This window comes from Phocoena sinus, chromosome 6 (assembly GCF_008692025.1).
Source record: "Phocoena sinus isolate mPhoSin1 chromosome 6, mPhoSin1.pri, whole genome shotgun sequence".
NCBI classification, from domain to species: Eukaryota; Metazoa; Chordata; class Mammalia; order Artiodactyla; family Phocoenidae; genus Phocoena; species Phocoena sinus.
In genome coordinates this window covers 56,790,967-56,811,914 of record NC_045768.1, presented here as the reverse complement: position 1 = coordinate 56,811,914, position 20,948 = coordinate 56,790,967, and the positions used below count along the sequence as shown (strand labels likewise).

Below are 20,948 nucleotides of genomic sequence, written 5' to 3'. Positions count from 1 at the left end.
TCCCATTCAGTAGATTGTCTTTTCATTTTATTGATGGTTTCCTTTGCTGTGCAGAAGATTTTTTGATATAGTTTGTTCATTTTTCTTTTGTTTCCCTTGCCTGTGAAGACATATCCAGAAAGATATTGCTAAGAATGATGTTGAAGAGCATACTGCCTGTGATTTATTCTAGGAGTTTTATGGTTTCAGATTTACATTCAAGTCTTTAATCCATTTCGAGTTAATTTTTGTGTTTGGTATGAGTTAGTGGTCTAGGTTCATTCTTTTGCATGTGGCTGTCCAGTTTCCCCAACACCATTTATTGAGGAAACTATCCTTTCTCTGTTGTATATTCTTTGCTCCTTTGTCATAAATGAAGGGTCCATGTATATGTGGGTTTGTTTCTGGGCTCTCAGTTCTGTTACATTGATCTATGTATCTGTTTTACTGACAATACATGCTGTTTTGATTACTATAGCTTGTAATATAGTTTGAAAGCAGGGATTGTGATACCTCCAGCTTTGTTATTTTTTCTGAGGATTGCTTTACCTATTTAGGGTCTTTTGTTGTTTCAGATAAATTTTAAAATTTAGAGTTCTATTTCTGTGAAAAATGACCTTTGGATATTGATAGGGAATCTGTAGATTGCTTTAGATAACATGGACATTTCAACAGTGTTAATTCTTCCAATACATGAGCATAGAATATCTCTCCATTTATTTGTGTTTCTTCAGTGTCTTGCAACAATTATAGTTTTTAGAGTTCAGTTCTTTCACCTCCTTGATTAAATTTATTTCTACATATTTTATTCTTTAAGTTGGGACTGTAAATGGGATTTTTAAATTGATTTCTCTTTCTTCTAGTTTATTATTATATATAGAAATGCTTTTTGTACATTGATTTTGCATGCTGCAACTTTACTGCATTTGTTTATTTTTTCTAATACTTTTTGGTAAAATCTTTAGGATTTTCTACATATAAAATTATGCCATCCACAAATAGTGATAATTTTACTTCTTCCTTTTCAATTTGGATGCCCTTTATTTATTTTTCTTGTCTAATGCTCTGCCTAGGACTTCCAGTACTATGTTGAATGAAAGTGGTGAGCATGGGCATCCTTGTCTTGTTCCTGATCTTAGACGAATAGCTTTCAGTTTTTCACCATTAAGTGTGATGTTAGCTGTGAATTTGTCATATATGGCCTTTATTATGTTGAGGTATGTTCCTTCTATACTTATCTTACTGAGAGATTTGTTTTTATTTGGTGTTGAATCTTGTAATATGCTTTTTCTACATCTATTGAAATGATCATGTGATTTTTATCCTTCATTTTGTTAATGTGATGTATCATTTCAATTGGTTTGTGGATATTGAACCATCTTTGCATCCCTGGAATAAATCCCACTTGATTATGGCATATGATTCTTTTAATGTATTGTATTCAGTGGACTAATACTTTGCTGAGGATTTTTGCATCTATGTTCATCAGAGGTATTGGCCTGTGATTTTTTTTCTGTGTATGTTGTCTTTCTCAGGTTTTTGGTACCAGGGTAATTCTGGCCTTTTAGAATGAATTAGGAAGTGTTTGTTTCCTCCTCTTCAATTGTTTGGAAGATTTTTGAGGAGAATAGGTATTAAATCTTCTTTGAATGTTTAGTAGAATTCACCTGTGAAGCCATCTGGTCCTGGACTTTTGTTTTTTGGGAGGTTTTTGATTACTGTTTCAATATCTTTATTATTGATTGGCCTATTCAGATTTTCTGTTTCTTCATGATTCAGTCTTGGAAGGTTGTATGATTCTAAGAATTTTTCCATTTCTTTTATGTTGCCTAATTTGTTGGCATATAGCTGTTCATAATATTCTCTTATAATCTTTTGTATTATCTGAATGATAAGTTTGCTGGATGTCTTGGCTGACCGTTTTTATCTTTCAATATTTTGAGAATGTCATTCCACCCGCTCTTGGCCTGTAAAGTTCCTGCTTAGTAATCTGCTGATAGGCTAATGGGGTTACTTTGTAGGTTACCATCCCTTTTTTCCCAGGGTGCCTTTAAAATTCTTTCTTTGTCATTGCCTTTTGATAGTTTTAATATACTGTGTCTTAGAGAAGATCTTTTTGTGTTGAGGTAATTAATTGTTCTCTTAGATTCATGTACTTATATATCCAGCTCCTTCTACAGGTTTGGGAAGTTCTCAGATATTCTTTCTTTAAATAAACTCTCTGCTCCCCTCTGCCTCTCTTCTCCTTCTGAGATACCCATTACCCTAATGTTGCCTTTCCTAAAAGAGTTGATAGCTCTTATAGAATTTTCTCATTTTTTAGATCTTAATTCTCTTTCCTCTTCTATCTGTATCATTTCTAGATTTATATCTTCAAGCTTGTTAATTCTCTCTTCCATATGGCCTGCTCTATTTCCAATTCTTTCTAATGCATTCTTCATCTCATTTATTGAGTTATTCAGCTTCAGAATTTCTGTTTGGTTCTTTTAGAGTTTCAGTCTCTTTGGTAAAGTATTCCTTCTGTCCATTAATTTTATTATTAAGCCTACTGAACTGACTTTGAATTCTCTGTCAGTTTGAGACAATATTCTGTGACTTTAAGTTTTGTTCCGGGAGAATTGTCATTTTCTTTTTGTGATAGTGTTACAGTGGCTCTTCATGGTGCTTGATGAGTTGATCCTCTGCTGGCACGTTTGAAATAGCAAACACCTTTCTTCTTTTTTAGGTAAAACTTTTTTAAAAACTTGATTCTGAGGATTCAATAGGTTAGAAATTAGAGGCTTTTTTGTTTGCTAGTAGGTGGCGCTATAGCACAAGTTTTTGGTTTTTCTTAAGCTGCTTCTGGTTATATTTGTAAGCTGGCACTTTCTACCTGCAAGTGCCTCTGTCAGAGGTTTCTCCCAGTGCCCTCATTACGGCTACTTGTGCCTCTGGGGTTGTTGGCACCTTGCTGCTGCTAGTGTCACTGGCATTGCTGCCTGGAGCACCAGGGCGGTGGATGCTTCCACCAAATCTGTACCTCCTGAATTGCAGTTTCTTCCATTATTGGGGTGGGGGGGGCAGGAGGAGCCAGGGTCACAGAAGCCAATGCCCTGTCTAGTCTTGTCAGGTTTGTGCCCTCTGTCACTGTGGGCATGGGATGGGGGCCAGAACTGTAGGTGCCTCTGCTGCTGGAGGGACAAGGTCACAGGCTCTGCTGCCACTGCTGCCCAGTTATCTGTGGCCATGGGCACTGCTGTGACTAGGAGGCCGAAGGCATGTCTGCCACCTTTCCTGCTGCTGCCAAGTTCTCTGGGGCTGTAGGGGGGGCGGGTGGGGGCGGGGGTGATGAGCAGGACCGCAGGCACTGCCTCCACTGTTCCTCTAGTTCAACTCCTCTATGTGTTCCAGCTCACCCACTTTCAGATGTGTATGGACCTTTCTGACATCATGGTATGTTAGGCAGAGTCACCTTTGTTGAGTTGTAGATGTTTTACTGGTTGTAGATCAAAAGGGAGAGACAAAGAGAGCACCTCACTTCGCCATGATGCTGACATCACTCTCTCCCGGCTTTTTGCCTTTTATGCCAATGATTACATGTCTTTTAACAATATGTTAAATTATATATTTACATTTATATTTATTTTTTAAATTTTATTGAAGTATAGTTGATTTACAATGTTGTGTTAATTTCTGCTGTTCAACAGAGTGATTCAGTTATACATATGTAACTTCTTTTTCACATTCTTTTCCATTACGGTTTAACACAGGATATTGAATATAGATCCCTGTGCTATACAGTAGGACCTTGTTGTTTATCCATCCTACATATAATAGTTTGCATCCGCTAATCCCATACTCCCAATACTTCTCTCCCCCATCCCCCCTCCCCCTTGGCAACCACAAATCTATGTCTGTGAGTCGTTTCTGTTTCGTAGATATGTTCATTTGTGTCATATTTTAGACTCCACGTGTACGTGAAATCATATGATATTTGTCTTTCTCTTTCTGACTTACTTCACTTAGTATGATAATCTCTAGGTCTATCCATGTTGCTGCAAATGGCATTATTTCATTCTTTTTTATGGCTAATATTCCATTTTATATATATATATATATATATATACACACACATACACCACACCTTCTTTATCCATTTATCTGTCGACAGACATTTAGGTTGCTTCCATGTCTTGGCTATTGTAAATAGTGCTGCTATGAACATTGGGGTGCATGTATCTTTTCAAATTAAAATTATCTCCAGATATATGCCCAGGAGTGGGATTGCTGGATTATATGGCAACTCCATTTTTGGTGTTTTGAGGAAGCTCCATAGTGTTTTCCATAGTGGCTGCACCAATTTACATTCCTACCAACAGTGTAAGAGGGTTCCCTCTTCTCCATACCCTTACCAACATTTATTACTTGTAGCCTTTTTAATGTCCATTCTGACCAGTGTGAGGTCGTACCTCATTGTAGTTTTGATTTGCATTTCTCTAATAATTAGTGATGATGAGCATCTTTTCACATGCCCATCGGCCATCTGTATGTATTCTTTGGAGAAACGTCTATCTAGGTCTTCTGCCCATTTTTCGAGTGGGTTGTTTGTTTTTTTGTTATTGAATTGTATGAGCTGTTTGTATATTTTGGAAATTAAGCCCTTGCCAGTCACACCACTTGGAAATATTTTCTCCCAGTCCATACGTTGTCTTTTCATTTTGTTTATGGTTTCTTTTGCAGTGCAAAAGCTTATAAGCTTGATTAAGTCCCATTTGTTTATTTTTGCTTTTATTTCTATTGCCTTGAGAGACTAACCTAAGAAAACATTGGTATGATTTATTGTCAGAGGATGTTACCTTCTCTTCTAAGAGTTTATGGTGTCTTGTCTTATATTTAAGTCTTTCTAGGAGTTTTATGGTGTCTTGTCTTATATTTAAGTCTTTAAGGCATTTTGAGTTTATTTTTTGTGTACAGTGTGAGGGTGTGTTCTAGCTTCATTGATTTGCATGTGGCTGTCCAACTTTCCCAACACCACTTGCTGAGGAGACTGTCTTTTCCCCATGGTATATTATTGCCTCCTTTGTTGAAGATTAATTGTCCATGGGTGTGTGGGTTTATTTCTGGGCTCTCTATTCTGTTCCATTGATATGTATGTCTGTTTTTGTGCCAGTACCACACTGTTTTGATGACTGTAACTTTGTAGTATTGTCTGAAGTCTGGTAGGGTTATTCTTTATTCTGCTTTATTCTTTTTCCTCAGGATTGGTTCAGCAATTCTGGATCTTTTATGGTTCCATATAAATTTTGGGATTATTTGTTCTAGTTCTGTAAAAAATGTCATGCATAATTTGATAAGGATCACATTAAATCTGTAGATTAGTTTGGGTAGTATGGCCATTTTAACACTATTAATTCTACCAATACAAGAGCATGGGATATCTTTCCATTTCTTTGAATCATCTTCAGTTTCCTTTATTAAAATTTTGTAGTTCTCAGCATTTAAGTCTTTCACCTCCTTGGCGAGGTTTATTTCTAAAGCTTTAATGAAATTTTATATTTACATTTATACTGTGTGCATATACCACAAATTTTATGTGTTGTTTTATTTTTTATTCTTTCTGCATCTCTGTGCCTGTATCTATGTGGGTTCATTTTTCTTTTGCCTGAAGAACTCTCTTTAATATTTTCTTTAGCAGTGACAAATTCTCATCGTTTTTGTTTGTCTGAAAATATCTTTGTTGGACTTCCTTTTTGCAGAATATTTTCTCTAGACATAGAATGTTTAGACTGGCAATTTTTCTCTTTCAGTACACTAAAGATATCTTTCCATTGTGTTCTGACTTCTTTTTTGCTGAGATGTCATCTGTCAGTTTATTTCTTCTTTGGAAGAAATATGCCTTTTGTTTTCTTCACTGCCTGCTTTTAAGATGTTCTCTTGTGGTATTCATCATGCCTTTTTATTTTTCTATATTTCTGATGCTCTGACATCTGGGTCCTTGCTGACCCTGGAGAGGCTGGCTGCACCTCCAAGGGCTAACCAGAACTTGGAGACAGTAAGTTATTTGCCTGGGAATTTGTTTCATATGTGAACCAACCAATCTAGAGCCCATACTCCAACCACCTCCTTTATTGGGCTTTCACAATACCAAGCCACTACCCCCAGGGCCATGTACTAGACAAGTAGAAACAGTCCCTACACCCCAGAGCCCACTGAAATTATTCAAACTAACCAGTCCTAACCTGCCCATTCCTTCCCACAGAAACCACAATAAAGATTCTTAACCATGTTTTCCGCTCACTCCTTCTGCCTCCTGATTGACCCTGATGCTTCCCTGTGTGACTACATGTTTGGCCTGCCCCCTTGTCTTTGGAGCTGTGAGTAACAACCTATCTTTTCAATGACAGTTGTCTCCTGATATGTTGGCCTCACCATACCTGAATAATAATAAAACATTTGGGTTTTAGTATTACAAAGTTTTTATATGACCTGCCTAGGTTTGATTTTTTAGGTATTCTATACTGCTTGGAAATCATGGGGCTTTTTGAAACTATCATGGTTTCTTTTGTCAATGTGATTGATTGTATAATTGTTCCCAATTATTTATTCTTTTATATATCTAAATGTTTTGCCAGGCAACTTTACAGTTCTTCCTGTTAGAGAGATAGAGTATACTTACCTGTACTTTGACTTTGAGCTTGGCTGTATGACTTGCTTTGGCCAATGAGATGTTAGCAGACTTGACACAGGCAGAGACTAGAAATGTATTTGTGCAACTGGGCTTGCTTCTTTGCACTTCTGCCATTGCCATGAGAAAAAACGGGCTGGAACCCCACAGAGCCAATCTACAGCTCAGAATCAGGCCCAGCAAGGTCCAGCTAGGCCCAGCTAAATAGACAGCATAGAAAGTCATTACTATCTGTTGAATGAATAAATGAGTGAAAAAAAGAATTTAGAGAGACCAGTAAAGTCATAAGAAGATTCTGGGCATGTATCTGTTTTCTCTCTATTCCTGCCCATGAGTGAGTAATTACCGGCTAAGGGTGGGAGGTGGGAAACAATACGATGAATTATGAAATTTATTTTCTTCTGTAGATTAACACAGCCTTAACATGACCAGCATTCTTGAGCACATTATGAAAAGACTTGTCTTCATCTATCAAAGAGATGAAAGTTCATATTTGTTCCTGAATGACATACTGATTTAATAATTGCCAAGTGTAGCCACAAATTATGAAATCAGGAAACGACCTGCCTGCTAAAGGGACACAATTTATGCACAATTTAGTCAGGGTAGAGGAATGAGTGGTGGAGATTGTGGAAAGAAGGCTTTCTCCTGCCCTAAAAAATATGCCATAGTGCAAAAGGATTAAACAAACTGACTTGTTGAAAGGATTAAAAGTTCATATTAAGGATTAAAAGCCCATGTGCTAATGGGCTAACTGCCAAGGATAGTAGACAACTTAGAAAACAGAAAATACCCCACTCCCTTTATAGAACAGAGCCCCCACCTGAGATCCTTGATCCCTGAAGTCATGGAAGCTATACCTGGCATGCACAAGACAGGCCTCTAGTATCACTTTTCCTATTCCCCTTTCTATGTCCTTTCTCAACTGTACCAGGCAGCACTACAGTAACTAAGACACTTCCACTTGGTGGAAGAACTGACTATTTGTAAGAAGTTTTGGGGGTCTTGGGAGCATTCTTAATGAAGGGGGGAGGGTGATGGGGCAAGAGAACTATGGCAGCAAGGGGGTAGTGAAATTGAAAGAACCACAGAGTAACAGTGGGTAAAATGAACTTTTGAAGTCATCAGAGGCAACTCAAACCCTTGGACTACATTGTGTTTCTTAAGCAGCTGAGTTGAAAGTTTGCCAGGTTCTAACCCTGACCACAGCCCAGTTTATGAGAGGAAAGAGGCCTTTGATTAGGGACTTCATTCAGTTCTTTGACTGAGTTGCCTAGAGCCTGTGGTTTTAAATGGAAAATAAGCAAATATGGAAGAAATTTTAGGGTCATTCAAACTACTACGATAATTGGACCTATCCCTTTATTTATTCTTTTTCTTTTCTTTTCATTTTTTTTTTTTTAACCAAGTACCAGGCATTGTGCTAACACTGGGGGTTAAAATTGAATAAGCTATAGGACCCAGGAACCAAAATCTAGTTTAAATTCAAAATAAGCAGACTGGGGGTGTGAAACTTGTTCAAGAAAAAGTACGTTCTCTGTGATTTACTAGTGGTAGATAATTAGCGAACTTACTAATCTTTCCATGCCTCAGTTGACCTATCTGGAAAATGAGCATAAAAATAATTACCTACTTCATATGGTTGTTGAAGGAATCACATGAGTTAATGCTTGTAAAACATTTAAAATGATGTCTGGGGCTTCCCTGGTGGCGCAGTGCTTGAGAGTCCACCTGACAATGCAGGGGACACGGGTTCGTGCCCCGGTCCGGGAAGATCCCACATGCCGCGGAGCGGCTGGGCTCGTGAGCCATGGCCGCTGAGCCTGCGCGTCCAGAGCCTGTGCTCCGCAACGGGAGAGGCCACAACAGTGAGAGGCCCGCGTACCGAAAAAAAAGAAAAAAAGATGTCTGACAGGCCCCAACCACTCAGCAAGTAGCTATTCCTTCTCTGAATCATCCAAGCCAGTTTCTTAAAGATTTGCCTCAGGGGTTTCACTGTTGGGTTTATTATACATATCACAAGTCATTGTACCACAAATTTGCATTACTAATGAGATCAAAGAGCTTTAACATTTCAGCAGCTTTTGTTGAAAACTTTGAAAGTGGCTGAGCCTCCTTTGTGACTCACTATAATGATCTTTTCCTTATTTTCTGACTATCTATATTATATATGTAATATTGTTCTTTAAACCCATCTTTATTTTTACGTAAATAGATGAGGCCTAAACAATATTCATCAAACCATGAGTTTGATGTCCTAGAAGATTTTTTTTTAAATACTGAAATTTATGAAGATAAATGAATTAGCATAACTATTAAAATAAAAACATTCATCAATGGAATCACCTAAAATCATCTCAATGTACTACAGCTTCTTAGAGTTTGTAGGTTCTTTAAGGGTTTTGTCTGATCTAGATAACTTTCTGATGTATTAATTTTTACTCTAAGAGCCCTGGCAAATGGCTGCTTGGTTTCTCTATTTAGGAGGTGGAAGGGGGAGAAAAGAGAATTGATTCAGGTAAGGCACACATGCTTCCTCTCTGAGAAGCCTTCTTGATTTTGAAGAGCTCTTTCAGTTAGGAGTTCTTGGCACTCAGCCAAAAACCTACTAGGAGTTTGTCAGTCCCAATCCCAAACTGTAGGAGTGAATCAATTGGTTTAGCTTTGGTCTACCATGGCTAGGGAAGCAAGATCACAATTTGTTGGGAAAGTCATTGGCTTCTTCACTGGACAGGTAGTTCAGAAGTTATACCCTTTAAGCACTATTCCCTCTACCCTGCAAATAGGCCCAAGTCTTCTCTCAGCACAGAAGTCCTACTTTATTGTATAATATGGTTTCAAATCCTCTCATCATCCTGAGGGTTAATTTTGGGGAAATTCGGGTTTAACAAAGAGCTCTTTATAGAAGTACTAAAGGTATATCCTGACAGCTGTACTTCAACAAAGAAGTCACTGTCCTTACTACGGAAGCAATGTAGTTTTAGAGGAGGGTAATTCCAGACAGGCCATATTTCTTTCATGGTTCATTGTTATAGTCCACTATAGCCTTAAGATTTGTTATTGCTCCCTAGTTACAATTGTCCATTTTTTTATACCAGCAGTTGCCAACCCATGGAATGATACACATTCAAGATAGTGCTCTCACTGGTCTAGGACAAAATGAGAGTAATGCGGGCAATGTAAGACATATATGAGTATAAGGTGGCCAACTATACCTTTTTGGGTAACCCTGACCTTTATTATGATATTATTCCATGCCTACTTGATTGGTAAAAGAAATATTTGCAACTCTTTGTCAGTCCTTCAAACCTTTTTCACAATGATAAAAGTTACAGTCCTGTGAAATCCAGGAATATGACAAATACATTTATTCAAGGGGCCACTACCAGTATGTATTTATTATTCTGACATCCAGGGAGAGTGCCAATGGGCCTCAAGATTTCTTCCTGTGTTGTGGAAGAGAATATGCACTGTGGTCTCACCTGCCTTAAGATCAGGACTCCTTGAAGATAAGGAGGACCTCGTCCTTAGATAGAACTCTAAGGAAAGAAAAGTCAAAGGAACCTATTCATAGTCCTCTTCAAAGCAACTAGTTTTCCGGCATCGTAAAACCCTTGCCTTTTCCTTCCCCCCTAAAAGAAATCCTGGCCTAAAAATAATTATTTTCTTTTGCTAATAGCTCCCTTGCCCCACCCTTCTTCCTATAAAATGTTCCATTTTGTACAGCCCCTCAGAGAGCCCATGGGATGCTGCCTGATTCATGAATTGTTGAATAAAGCCAATTCCATTTTCAAATTTAAAAAAAAAAGCAATTAGTTTTCCAGGAGAAAAAATTCTAGGTTTTATCCCTAACCTCAGAGGAACCTGGGTCATACCAGCAATAACCAGTTCTGTGTCTTTCATAGATTCTGTGTCTAACTTCACTAGCCAGGCCTGCTGATTATTCCTGACCACATCCAGCTTCATCCTTCCTCCTAGAAAGCCCAGTTTCTTTTTCTGTGAGCCAATTCCAACATCTACCATCTCTGATATCCACACCCTCCCCTATAAACACCTTTTCTTAGATTTGAACATCTTGACATTCCCAGTTCATTGATTCATTAATCCTTTTAACATTCAGATATTTTTCTGGGTGCTGGGGACACAGATGAATGGTCTTGGCTCTTGAAGAGTACCAATCTAGTGGGGAAAAAAAGACAACACTAGATTATTATAAAGTGACCTTCAAACTAGGGTCTGTGATTCGAGCATCCACTCTTGGCTCATAACAACCATTTATTTCAAGTCTGTGGGTCGGCAGAGTGGTTCTGCTGATCTTGGCAGTGCTTCTGTCACAGCTGGGACTCAGCTGTTGGGTGGTTGACTGGCCTTTGGCTGGTCTAAGATAACCTTGGCTGGGAAGAATGGCTCTGCTCCACATGTTTCATCCTGCAACAGGCTAGCTCCAGCATGTGCCCATGGTGAAAGCAGAGGAGCAAGAGAGAGGGCAGAAGTGTGTAAGGCCTTTGAGGCCTAGGCTTAGAACCAGTACAGACACTTCTGATGCTCAGATAAGTCACAGGCCAGCCCAGATTTAAGGAGTAAAAAGAAATAGATTCCACTTCTTGATGAGAGTGACTGCAAAGTCAAATTGCAGTTTAAGTACAGAGAAGGAAAACTGAGGCTGTTTTGTAACCAGTTTACCATAGCAGCCTCCCAGATCTTTAGAAAATGGTGCTCAAGCTTCCTTTCATTGCTATGACAGAAAGGAAGCTTGAATGAAACTACACTAACATCAGCGATGAGGTGGCAGTCAGACATACTACAATGTATATATCCAGTGACCCCAGAGAGGAGAGCAAAGCATTGTTACTGCTTGGTTGAGAACATGCAAAATATCCTTGAGGACACCCTAAAAAAATTAGGAGTGCTAAGAAAGAAAGACAATAAACATGATGGTCAATCCACTAACTTCACCAAAAGACACTGAAAGAATGTTTTAAAATTTTTATGTAGCTTCTTTTTCCATTTGACATTTCTGCTTTTCTTCTTCCCTTCTCTTCCTGCCATCCTAACCCCCACACTGTCCTCCCCCCACCCCCCCATACATAAAATTTGAGTCTATTTCTTGATTTGGTTTCTAAAAACTCAAAGTATGAAAATGAAACAAAATGTTTAGGGAAAACAGCAAAATTGATAGAGTGAGGGACTTTCTCCTAGACCTTAGAAAAGGATTCCTCAGGGACAGGAGGAGAAAAAGAGAAGGAAGTGGATGAGAGTTGAAGGGCAGAGTATCTGGACAGCAACCAGCACACCTAGAACAAGAGGCCAAATAGAGGTAACAGAAAGATTCTTGAGGCTCCAAGTATGTCAGGGAAGCAGCAGGGCAAGCTGACCTCCTAGAGAGAGCCACACTGACTGGCGCAAGGGATAGTAATAAGTACTTGTTAAACATGTAGACTCTGCAGCCTGGGTTCCAATATCAGCTCTGCCATTTACCAGCCTGTGTGACCTTATGCAAATCATGTAGCTTCTATGTCCTTTGACTTTCTCATCTGTAAAACAGGGATAAAGAGAGTACTACCTTGAAGGGTTGCTGTTTAAATTAAACAGGGTTTGCATAGTGTTTGGATAACTCCTGGCACATAATAAGCACTATGTAAAGATAAGCTGTTGTTATCACCATATTATGTCAGCACCAGTGTTTCTGGTCCAGCAGACTGTTTGATTTCTAGATACCTCTGCAGCTATCAGGGAGGAAGAGACTGGAGACCAGACTGTGCCCACTCCATCCCCCATAGCTTTGCATTATGTAAGTGCCAGGAATTTAGATACAGCTCTGGAAAAAGGAGGTGAAAACTCCAAATTTGATAAAATTGTGTTTCTGCCACCTCAGTGAAATAAAAGGCTCAAATAAAAACTAGGTTGAATGAGAGAAAAATAAAACAAGTTTTACTTCTTACACACCCACTTTTATGCACTGGGATTCATATGCACTCCATCTGTCTGACCTCAGACTAGACTGTGAGCACCTTGCATCCTGGGGTTATTTCTCTTTCATGTGCATAGTGCCTGGCACAGGAGAAGTACACAGCAGGCATCAAGTAAATGAAGCGATGTGGTTATTTGTTTTTTATTAGTGAAGTTCATGTAACATAAAGCTAAATGGCAAAATTAAAATTTTTAAAAATTTTGGCAAAATACACATAACCTGAAATTTACCACCATGACCATTTTTAAGTGTATAGTTCAGTGGCATTTAAGTAAATCTGTGCTGTTGTGCAACCACCACCTGTATCTAGTGCCCAAACATTTTCATCATTCCAAATGGAAACCCCATATCCATTAAGGAGCTACTTCCCATTCCCTGTTCCCTCAGCCTCTGTCACCATCAGTCTTCTTTCTGTCTCTATGGATTTGCCTGTTCTGGATATTTTATATAAATGGAATCATACAGTATATGACCCTTTATGTCTGGCTGCTTTCCCTTAGCATAATGCTTTCAAGGTACGTCTGCATTGTAACATATATCAGTACTTCATTCCTTTATATAGCTGAATAACATTCCACTGTGTGTCAGTACCATAATTTGTTTATCCATTCATCCATTGATGGACATTTGGGTTGTTTCCACCTTTCAGCTACACTGAATAGTGGTGCTATGAACAGTGTATACATATATTTGTTTAAGAAACTGTTTTCAATTCTTTAGCACTAGAATTGCTAAATCATATGATAATTCTATGTTTAATTTTTTGAGAAACTGCTAAGCTGTTTCCACAGCAGGAATGTGATTCTTGATGGAAGCCACAGCCTTATTAGGTTGACAGCTGGAGATCTTGTCTATTTCCCAGCAAGTGCTGAAATTGCTGTTTGCTTTGTGGAAGAAGACTTGGAACATGGTGCTTCTGTCTACCCTGTTCCCACTCTCTCCACCCTGCCCACCTGGAACTGATTCTTGGCTCTGCTCCCTTATTGTACATATCAATGTAAACCTTGATCTGCCATAACCTTCTTCAAACTTAATGATTTTTAAATGTTTGTAACGTTTTCACTTAACACATCCACAGGAAAAAAAAACATAAAACAAATGTACCATTTAATGAATCAAACAACCCTTTAACCACCACCCATGAAAGGAAATACAACCTTGCCAGCCAACCCAGAAGCTCTCCATGAGAGCCTATTAAGTCCCTACTAAAAATAACCACTTTCCTAACTAACCTTTATGGTAATTGCTTTCTTACTTTTATTTCTAGCTTTATCATCCAAGTGTGCATCTCTGTCCTCTATATTTCCTATAATTGGTACTTGGATCTAAAGGACAATCTAAATCAAGTTTGATTTTTTTTTTGGAGTGGAGACTGCTTCACAGATGGCTTTGTGCAACAAGAGGCACATAATGGTTACTTTGAGTTGTTAGTAGCCATTGATGCTGAATGCTTACATCCTTAATTCATTAGATATGCAAAATGTTGTTTTCCAGTTCTGTCATTCCTTCTTCATTTATTTGTTGGAATATCGTGTCAAGAGAAACTTTTCCTTATCTGCTCTTTAGTTATCCAATCACATAGTCTGTGTTGTAAAGGCAGGATAAGTGCTCGATTTTTCTCTTTATTTACCAATTTTCAAAATAAAGTTCTTTACCATCTTTCAAAGGTGAACAATTAAAACTAATTTTTGCATGATTATGAATTCACAGTTTTAAACACATTCAATATGTTTCAGTACACTGCAGTTATTATCCTTACTGATGCTCAATTTGTCAGATTTAGTTCTGAACTGTTGATCAAGTAAAACTCAAGTGGTTCCTGGGTTATATCAGGGTCTGTGGACTGCAGGATTCACTTAGCTAAGTCTGGTGTGAGAGATTCTTAAAACAATTTTTTGTGCTTTTAGAATCTGCTGAGAGAGTGTGGACTCCTAGTTTAGCAAAAGCATTCTGGACTGCTGCACCTCTTTTTAAAGTGGGGGCAGCCAGGAGGGTGATTCCATGAATCCACTCACAAGTGTCATTCATGCTCCTGTCAACCTCCCTCCAGCAAATGCAGTATATGAGCTAGGCAGATTCCTGTGGCAAATTCCTCCAATTCAGAGGTAAAGGAAGAATGAAATTCTCTCATCATGCTCACGTGAGCAGGAATGTGTGTGGGTCTCATGTCTTGGGAGAACTCCTTGTAGTTCATTATTTTTCCAGCCCAACCAAGATTCTCGCATCTCCAAAACGCATGTCCCAGCTTAGCCAAACCCCTTTCCCCAGTTAAAGGAGAAATAAAGGGAGCAATTTGGGGGCTCATAAAGATAGAAAAAGTGAACCCCCCTGAGACCTTGGATTGTGGCATGTTCATTCAAAAGACACTATGCTGTGGTTAAGAAGATAAGTTAGATAAATAAGTCCAGTGGTTAAGACTCTGCACTTCCAATGCAGGGAACATGGGTTCGATACCTAGCTGGGGAGCTAAGATCCCATGTACTGTGTGGCAAGGCCAAAGTATAAAAGAATAAAAAAAAATAAGTTAAAGTTATAATATTGACTTTGTGAAGTTTTTAAGCTTCGATAACCTCAGAACTATAAAGGCTAAAACCTGACAAGACTTAGTGTTTTTATAATTACTTAGTTTTGTACACTTTGAGTTATAACTTTAACATTTTTGTTTCAGTCATTATTTGCTAACTCGAATCAGAGGGACTGAAACAAAAAAAAATTTAGTTATTCAATTATTATGAAAAATTCACAAAACTAAATAAAGTTGAAACAAAATTGAAATAATCAAATTTTCAAAATGATGCTTTCGGGGCTTATCTCTGGGGAGTAAGATTATAAGGGCACACACTTTTATTCACTTGTCTGCACTTTTAAAATCATTTTTAACAATCAACATGGATTTTATTTATGGTAAAAACAGATTTACATTTTGAAAAAAAGCTTTAAAATGAGAAATAAACTTTTGATATAAAATGGTGAATTCCTTGTTTATAATGTACATATTACCTGGAATCTTCTGAGTATTTGAAATTTCTATTAAGAATAATAAATTGTATTAACATTTTCAATCAAGAACACTATGGGCTACTGGAGGTGATTTGAAGCCAAGGGAGGGTTATTGTAAAATCAGAGAAGGTAAAGGTATCATGGAATCCCTTTAGGAATTTGCAGCCTAATTAAAAAAAAATAATGTAGTGGAAAGTTTATGTGTTTAGAAACATGCAGCCATGGGTTTAAATCACTATTTACCTACTTACTAGCTCTTTGATCTTAGGCAAGTCAATCTTTTAAGGCTTTCTCTCCTCATATGTACAATAGAAATTTTTATCTTCTTTATAGAATTAGTATGTAAAGAAAACAGTACAAATAAAGCTTCAAGTACAGTGCATGATGAATTCTTGAAGTTTTCACTTGTCTGAAGGTGTTTATTTTACTCTTTTTAATTTTTTTTTTTGCAGTACGCGGGCCTCTCGCTGTTGTGGCCTCTCCCGTTGCGGAGCACAGGCTCCGGACGCGCAGGCTCAGCGGCCATGGCTCACGGGCCCAGCCGCTCCGCGGCATGTGGGATCTTCCCGGACCGGGGCACGAACCCATGTCCCCTGCATTGTCAGGCGGACTCTCAACCACTGCGCCACCAGGGAAGCCCAACTCTTTTAAATTTTTTAAAACATTTTTTACTGTGGTAAAATATACATAATTTTAACCACTTTTAAGTGTACAATTCAGTAGCAACAAGTACAGTCACAAAGTTGTGCATCCATTACCACTGTCCATTTACAGAACTTTTTCATCATCCCAAACAAAAGTTTTGTACCCATTAAACAATAACTCCTATTTTCCCCTCCCTCCAGCCCCTGATAACTTCTATTACACTCTCTGTCTCCATGAATTTGCCTGTTCTATGTACCTCATATAAGTGAAATCATGCAATATTTGTCTCATTTATTTCATTTAGCATGTTTTCAAGGTTCATCCATGTTGTCACACGTGTCAGAATTTCATTTAAGGCTAAAAATATTTAATTGTATGTATATACCACATTTTGTTTAACAATTCATCTATTGATGGATATTTGGATTGTTTCCACTTTTGGCTATTCTGAATAATACTGCTATGAACATTGGTGTGCAAGTATGTGTTTGAGTCTCTACTTTCAGTTTTGGGGGATATATACCAAGGATTGAATTGTTGGATCATATGGTAATTCTATGTTGAACTTTTTGAGGAACGACTACATTTTTTTCCAGAACAGCTGTACCATTTTACATTCCCAACAACAATGTACCAAGGTTCCAATTTCTTCACATCTTTGCATCTTTGTCAGCCCTTGTTATTTCCTTTTTTTTTTCTTTTTTTGCATAATAGCCATCTCAATGGGTGTGAAGTGGTCTCTCACTGTGGTTTTGTTTTGCATTTTCCTAATGACTAGTGATGTTGAGCATCTTTTCAAGAGCTTATTAGTCATTTGCATATCTTTTCTGAAGAAATGTCTATTCAAGTTCCTTGCACATTTTTGAATTGGGTTTTTTTGTTGTTGAGTGTAGGAGTCCTTTATATATTCTGGAAATTATCCCTTATCAGATATGACTTGCAAATATTTTCTCTCATTCTGTGGGCTGTCTTTTCACTCTCTTGATAGTGTTCTTTCATGCACAAAAGCTTAGAATTTCAGCTTATGAAGTTCAACTTATCTATTTTTTTCTTTAGTTGCGTTTGTTTTGGTGTCATATTCAAGTTATCACCAAATCGAGTCTGATGAAAACTTTTCTCTGTGTTTTCTTCTAAGTGTTTATAAAATTTTTTATTTTATATTGGGATTTACAATGTTGTATTAGTTTCAGGTGTACAGCAAAGTGATTCAGTTATACATATATATATATATATATATATATATATTCTTTTTCAGATTCTTTTCCCATTCAGGTTATTACAGAATGCTGAGTAGAGTTCCCTGTGCTATATAATAGGTCCTTATTGATAATCTATTTTATAGTAATGTGTATATGTTAATCCCAACCTCCTAATTTATCCCTCCCCCTCCCCTTTCCCCTTTGGTAACCATAAGTTTGTTTTCTAAGTCTGTGAGTCTGTTTCTGTTTTGTAATTAAGTTCATTTTTCTCATTATTTTAGATTCCACATATAAGTGATATAATATGATATTTGTCTTTCTCTGTTTGACTTACTTCACTTAGTATGATAATCTCTAGGTCCATCCATGTTGCTGCAAATGGCATTATTTCATTCTTTTTTATGGCTGAGTACAATTCCATTGTGTATATGTACCATATCTTCTTTATCCATTCCTTTATCAGTGGGCATTTAGGCTGCTTCCATGTCTTGCCTATCGTAAATAGTGCCACTCTGAATATTGGGGTGCATGTATCTTTTTGAATTATGGTTTTCTCCAGATATATGCCCAGGTGTGAGATTGCTGGATCATATGGTAGCTCTATTTTTAGTTTTTTAAGGAATCTCTATATTGTTCTCAGTAGTGGCTGTACCAATTTATATTCCCACCAACAGTGGAGGAGGGTTCCCTTTTCTCCACACCCTCTCCAGCATTTATTGTTTGTAGACTTTTTGATGATGGCCATTCTGACTGGTGTAAGGTGATACCTCATTGTAGTTTTGACTTGCATTTCTCTAATAATTAGAGATGTTGAGCATTTTTTCATGTGCTTTTTGGCCATCTGCATGACCTCTTCAGAGAAATGTCTATTTAGATCTTCTGCCCATATTTTAATTGAGTTTTTTTTTTATATATATTGAGCTACATGAACTGTTTCTATATTTTGGTGATTAACCCCTTGTTGGTCTCATTTGCAAACATTTTCTCCCATTCTGTGGGTTGTCTTTTCATTTTACTTATGGTTTCCTTTGCTGTGCAAAAGCTTTTAAGTGTAATTAGGTCCCATTTGTTTATTTTTCTTTTTATTTTAATTACCATAAGAGGTGAATCCAAAAAGATATTTCAGCGATTTATGTCAAAGAGTGTTTTGCCTATATTTTCCTCTAAGAATTTTATAGTATCTGGTCTTACATTTAGGTCTTTAATCCATTTTGAGTTTATTTTTGCATATGGTGTTTAAAAATGTTCTAATTTCATTCTTTTACATGTAGGTGTCCAGTTTTCCCAGCATCGCTTATTGAAGAGACTATCTTTTCTCCATTGTATATTCTTGCCTCCTTTGTTGTAGATTAATTAACCATAGGTGTGTCGGTTTATTTCTGGGCTTTCTATCCTGTTCCAATGATCTTTATTCCTGTTTTTATTCCCATACCATACTGTTTTGGTTACTGTAGCCTTGTAGTATAGTCTGAAGTCAGGGAGCCTGATTCCTCCAGCTCCGTTTTTCTTTACCCAGATTGCCTTGGCTATTCGAGATCTTTTGTTTTTCCATACAAATTTAAAATTTTTTTGTTCTAGTTCTGTGAAAAATACCATTGGTACTGAATTCATTAATGAGCTCTAATAGTTTTTGAGTAGCATCTTTAGGATTTTCTATGTATAATATGTCATCTGCAAACAGTGACAGTTTTACTTCTTCTTTTCCAATTTGGATTCCTTTTATTTATTTATTTATTTTTCCTCTGATGAACCATGGCTAGGATTTCCAAAACTATGTTGAATAAAAGTGGTGAGAGAGAGGGCTTCCCTGGTGGCTCGGTGGTTGAGAGTCCACCTGCTGATGCAGGGACGCGGGTTCGTGTCCTAGTCCAGGAAGAACCCACATGCCATGGAGCGGCTGGGCCCATGAGCCATGGCTGCTGAGCCTGCGTGTCTGGAGCCTGTGCTCCACAACGGGAGAGGCCACAACAGTGAGAGGCCCGTGTACCGCATTAAAAAAAAAAAAAAAAGTGGTGAGAGTGGACATCCTTGTCTTGTTCCTGATCTTAAACAAAATGCTTTCAGCTTCTTACTGTGGAGAATGATATTAGCTGTGGGGTTGTCATATGTTGACTTTATTATGTTGAGTTATGCTCCCTCTATGCCTACTTTCTGGAGTTTTTAATCATAAATGGATGTTGAATTTTGTCAAAAGCTTTTTCTGGTGGTTGAGAGTCAGCCTGCTGTTGCAGGTGACATGGGTTCATGCCCTGGTCCAGAAGGATCCCACGTGCCGTGGAGCAGCTGGGCCCATGAGCCATGGCCACTGAACCTGCGCATCTGGAGCCTGTGCTCTGCAACGGGAGAGGCCACAACAGTGAGAGGCCTGTGTACCGCAAAAAAAAAAAAAAAGAAAAAAAAAAGCTTTTTCTGCATCTATTAAGATGATGATATGGTTTTTATTCTTCAATTTGTTATTGTGGTGTATCACACTGATTGATTCACAGATGTTGAAAAATCCTTGCATTCCTGGGATAAATCCCACTTGATCATGGTGTATGATCCTTTTAATGTATTATTGGATTTGGTTTGCTAGTATTTCATTTAGGATTCTTATGTCTATATTCATCAGTGATATTGGCTTGTAATTTTCTTTCTTTGTGGTATCTTTGTCTGGTTTTGGTATCAGTGTGATGTTGGCCTCATAGAATGAGTTTGGGAGTGTTCCTTCCTCTGAAATATTTTGGAATAGTTTCAGGAGGATAGGTGTTAACTCTTCTCTAAATGTTTGATAGAATTCACCTGTGAAGTCACTGGTCCTGGACTTTCGTTAGTTGGGATTTTTTAAATCACAGTTTCAATTTCAGTACTTGTGATTCATCTATTCAGATTTTGTATTTCTTTCTGGTTCAGTCTTGGGAGATTGTATCTTTCTAAGAATTTGTCCATTTCTTCCAGGTTGTCCATTTTATTGTCACACAGTTTTTTTGTAGTAGTCTCTTATGATCCTTTGTATTTCTATGGTGTCAGTTGTAACTTCTTTTTCATTTCTAATTTTATTGATTTGAGTCCTCTCCCTCTTTTTTTTTTTTTTTTTTTGCGGTATGCGGGCCTCTCACTGTTGTGGCCTCTCCGGTTGCGAAGCACTGGCTCTGGACGCACAGGCTCAGCGGCCATGGCTCACGGACCCAGCCGCTCCGCGGCATGTGGGATCTTCCCGGACTGGGGCACGAACCCGCGTCCCCCGCATCGGCAGGCGGACTCTCAACCACTGCGCCACCAGGGAAGCCCCTCTCCCTCTTTTTCTTGATGAGTCTGGCTAAAGGTTTATCAGTTTTGTTTATCTTCTCAAAGAACCATCTTTTAGTTTTATTGATCTTTGCTATTGTTTTCGTTGTTTCTATTTCATTTATTTCTGCACTGATCTTTATGATTTCTTTCCTTCTACTAACTTTGGCTTTCATTTGTTCTTCTTTCTCTAGCTGCTTTAGGGGTAAGTTTAGGTTGTTTA

General features: G+C 37.9%; 1 protein-coding gene across 3 annotated transcripts in view; it reads left to right on the top strand.

Annotated features, from left to right (window-relative positions):
- The window catches only part of RANBP6 (RAN binding protein 6), a 208,272-nt gene that overhangs the window by 119,581 nt on the left and 67,743 nt on the right, over nt 1-20,948 (top strand). For all 3 annotated transcript variants that reach the window (XM_032635177.1, XM_032635179.1, XM_032635178.1), the window contains one exon: nt 6,218-6,332. The gene's annotated coding sequence lies outside the window, so the exon portion shown is untranslated. The remainder of the gene's footprint in view (nt 1-6,217; nt 6,333-20,948) is intronic.